Raw genomic sequence first — 4,817 nt, 5'->3', positions numbered from 1 at the left:
AATAAGCTTGAGTCCCAGGCCCATCACTCAGTGGACCTAGTATACAACATGTCATAATCATGTCGTACCCTTTCAGACCATCACAGTAGTCCTCTGTGAACTTGTGGATGTTAAGAGTCTCATCCCTGATGATGTTGAGATAAAGGGCCGTCTTCCACAGCTCCTGGTTTGTGTTCGGACTGCTGTGACACAGCAGGAAACCCACTAGAGAAAAGCAGAAAAAGTATCCAGAGGAGAGCTCAATGGGAATACAGTGTGCAACCACTGAAGACATTTATCAGAATTCAGCATAAGTCTTTACTGGCTCCTGAGTCTGAAGATGAAAGCTAGTACTCACAAAGTATTCAGCGCCCGGTCCATCCAGGACAGGTACTCATGCCATCTGTGGAAAATCCAAGTTCATATGTCGGCCCTACGGCAGTAAGATCATTCCCAGATACACTCCTGTCTGTATTTATTTATATTTTGAATATGAGATCAAATGTTTCATGAGGCGACATTACAAAATGACACCTTTCACTTTAGGGTATGTTCATACATGTCTTTTTTACCATTTATAAATGAAAGCATTTTATGTATCTATTTGTCATAAGTGTTTGTACTAATTCACTTAACATGTATTACAGAAGGCAAACGTTTCGTAGGCCTATTTGGTCCCATATTCCTATGCAAAGACTACATCCAGTTTATGACTACAGACGTTGAATGCATTGTTTCTTTACATGTAGAGAGCCACAGTGCCCAGAAACTAACATGTAGAGAGCCACAGGGCCCAGAAACTAACATGTAGAGAGCCACAGGGCCCAGAAACTAACATGTAGAGAGCCACAGGGCCCAGAAACTAACATGTAGAGAGCCACAGGGCCCAGAAACTAACATGTAGAGAGCCACAGTGCCCAGAAACGAACATGTAGAGAGCCACAGGGCCCAGAAACAAACATGTAGAGAGACACAGTGCCCAGAAACTAACATGTAGAGAGCCACAGTGCCCAGAAACTAACATGTAGAGAGCCACAGGGCCCAGAAACTAACATGTAGAGAGCCACAGTGCCCAGAAACTAACATGTAGAGAGCCACAGGGCCCAGAAACTAACATGTAGAGAGCCACAGGGCCCAGAAACTAACATGTAGAGAGCCACAGTGCCCAGAAACGAACATGTAGAGAGCCACAGGGCCCAGAAACAAACATGTAGAGAGACACAGTGCCCAGAAACTAACATGTAGAGAGCCACAGTGCCCAGAAACTAACATGTAGAGAGCCACAGTGCCCAGAAACTAACATGTAGAGAGCCACAGTGCCCAGAAACTAACATGTAGAGAGCCACAGGGCCCAGAAACTAACATGTAGAGAGCCACAGGGCCCAGAAACAAACATGTAGAGAGCCACAGTGCCCAGAAACTAACATGTAGAGAGCCACAGTGCCCAGAAACAAACATGTAGAGAGCCACAGTGCCTAGAAACTAACATGTAGAGAGCCACAGTGCCCAGAAACTAACATGTAGAGAGCCACAGGGCCCAGAAACAAACATGTAGAGAGCCACAGTGCCTAGAAACTAACACGTAGAGAGCCACAGTGCCCAGAAACTAACATGTAGAGAGCCACAGTGCCTAGAAACTAACATGTAGAGAGCCACAGTGCCTAGAAACTAACATGTAGAGAGCCACAGGGCCCAGAAACTAACATGTAGAGAGCCACAGTGCCTAGAAACTAACATGTAGAGAGCCACAGCGCCCAGAAACAAACATGTAGAGAGCCACAGGGCCCAGAAAATAACATGTAGAGAGCCACAGGACCAAGAGATTAATATTTAGAGAGTCACAGGACCAAGAGATTAAAATGTAGAGAGCCACAGGACCAAGAGGTTAACATGTAGAGAGCCAAAGGACCAAGAGATTAAAATGTAGAGAGTCACGGGACCAAGAGATTAAAATGTAGAGAGCCACAGGACCAAGAGGTTAACATGTAGAGAGCCACAGGACCAAGAGATTTTAAAAAAAATCTAAATTTGTTTCACCTTTATTTAACCAGGTAGGCAAGTTCTCATTTACAACTGCGACCTGGCCAAGATAAAGCAAAGCAGTTCGACACATACATCAACACAGAGATACAGATGGAATAAACAAACATACAGTCATAATACAGTAGAAAAAGTATAGATACAGTGTGTGCAAATGAGGTCAAATAAGGGAGGTAAGGCAATAAATAGGCCATGGTGGCGAAGTGATTACAATATACCAATCAAACTCTGGAGTGAATAGATGTGCAGAAGATGAATGCAAGTAGAGATACATGGGTACAAAGGAGCAAGATAAATACCTAAATAAATACAGGGATGAGGTAGTTGGATGGACAATTTACAGATGGGCTATGTACAGGTGCAGTGATCAGTGAGCTGCTCTGACAGCTGGTGCTTAAAGCTAGTGAGGGAGATATGAGTCTCCAGCTTCAGGGATGTTTGCAGTTTGTTCCAGTCATTGGCAGCAGACAACTGGAAGGAAAAAGTGGTGGCTAAAGGAGGAATTGGCTTTGGCGGTGACCAGTGAGATACACCTGCTGGAGCACGTGCTACGGGTGTTGCTATGGTGACCAGTGAGCTGAGATAAGGCGGAGCTTTACCTAGCAAAAATTTGAAGATGACCTGGAGCCAGTGGGTTTGGCGACGAGTATGAAGCGAGGGCCAGCCAACGAGAGCGTACAGGTCGCAGTGGTGGGAAGTATATGGGGCTTTGGTGACAAAACAGATGGCACTGTGATAGACTGCATCCAATTTGTTGAGTAGAGTTTTGGAAGCTATTTTGTAGATGACATCGCCAAAGTCGAGGATCGGTAGAATGGTCAGTTTTACGAAGGTATGTTTGGCAGCATGAGTGAAGGATGCTTTGCTGCGAAATAGGAAGTCGATTCTAGATTTAATTTTGGATTGGAGATGCTTAATATGAGTCTGGAAGGAGAGTTTACAGTCTAACCAGACACCTAGGTATTTGTAGTTGTCCACATATTCTAAGTCAGAACCGTCCAGAGTAGTGATGCTGGACGGCAAGTGCGGGCAATGATCGGTTGAAGACCATGCATGTAGTTTTACTTGCATTTAAGAGTAGTTGGAGGACACGGTAGGAGTGTTGTATGGCATTGAAGCTAGTCTGCAGGTTAGTTAACACAGTGTCTAAAGAAGGGCCAGAAGTATACAGAATGGTGCCATCTGCGCAGAGGTGGATAACAGGCCCTCCGATTTGACACACTGAACTCTATCAGAGAAGTAGTTGGTGAACCAAGAGAGGCAGTCATTTGAGAAACCAAGGCTGTTGAGTCTGCCGATAAGAATGTGGTGATTGACGCAGTCGAAAGCCTTAGTCAGGTCGATGAAAACGGCTGCAGAGTAATGTCTCTTATCGATGGCAGTTTTGATATCGTTTAGGACCTTGAACGTGGCTGAGGTGCACCCTTGACCAGGTCTGAAACCAGATTGCATAGCGGAGAAGGTTCGGTGGGATTCAGAATGGTCGGTATCCTGTTTGTTAACTAGGCTTTCGAATACCTTAGAAAGGCAGGGTAGGATAGATATAGGTATGTAGCAGTTTGGGTCTAGAGTGTCTCCCTCTTTGAAGAAGGAGATGATCGCGGCAGCTTTCCAATCTTTGGGAATCTCAGACGATACGAAAGAGAGGTTGAACAGGCTAGTAATAGGGTTGCAACAATTTCGGCAGATCATTTTAGAAAGAGAGGGTCCAGATTGTCTAGCTCTGCTGATTTGTAGGGGTCCAGATTTTGCAGCTCTTTCAGAACATCAGCTATGTGGATTTGGGTGAAGGAGAAAAGGGGGAGGCTTGGGAAAGATACTGTGGGGGGGTGCAGGGCAGTTGACCGGGGTAGGGGTAGCCAGGTGGAAAGCACGGCCAGCCGTAGAAAACGCTTATTGAAATTCTCAATTATAGTGGATTTATCGGTGGTGACAATGTTTCCTAGCCTCAGTGCAGTGGACAGCTGGAAGGAGGTGCTCTTAACCTCCATGGACATTACAGTTTCCCAGAACTTTTTGGAGTTTGTGCTACAGGGTGCAAATTTATGTTAGAAAAAGTTAGCCTTAGCTTTCCTAACTGCCTGTGTATATTGATTCCTAACTTCCCGTAAAAGTTGCATATCACGGGGGCTATTGGATGCTAATGCAGTACGCCACAGGATGTTTTCGTGCTGGTCAAGGGCAGTCAGGTCTGGAGTGAAGCGAGGGCTATTTCTCTTACTGGTTCATTTGTTTTTGAATGTGGCATGCTTATTTAAAATGCTGAGGAAGGCATAACCTTGCATCCTCTACTGATGGGATGAGGTCAATATCCTTCCAGGACACCCGGGCCAGGTCGATTAGAGAGGTTTGCTCACTGAAGTGTTTCAGGGAGCGTTTGACTGTGATGAGGGGTGGTCGTTTGACCGCAAACCCATTACGAATGCAGGCAATGAGGCAGTGACCACTGAGATCCTGATTGAAAACAGCAGAAGTGTATTTGGAGGGCAAGTTGGTTAGGATGATATCTATGAGGGTGCCCGTGTTTACGGATTTGGGGTTGTACCTGGTAGGTTCATTGATAATTTGTGTGAGATTGAGGGCATCAAGCTTAGATTGTAGGATGGCTGGGGTGTTAAACATGTCCTAGTTTAGGTCACCTAGCAGCACAAGCTCCGAAGATAGATGGGGGGGCAATCAATTCACATATGGTGTCAAATCAAAATCGAATCAAATGTATTTATATAGCCCTTCATACATCAGGTGATAGCCTAAAACCCCAAACAGCAAGCAATACAGGTGTAGAAGCACAGTGGCTA

The sequence above is a fragment of the Oncorhynchus kisutch genome, linkage group LG5 (genome assembly GCF_002021735.2).
Source record: "Oncorhynchus kisutch isolate 150728-3 linkage group LG5, Okis_V2, whole genome shotgun sequence".
NCBI lineage: Eukaryota > Metazoa > Chordata > Actinopteri > Salmoniformes > Salmonidae > Oncorhynchus > Oncorhynchus kisutch.
This window is presented reverse-complemented; position numbering follows the sequence as displayed.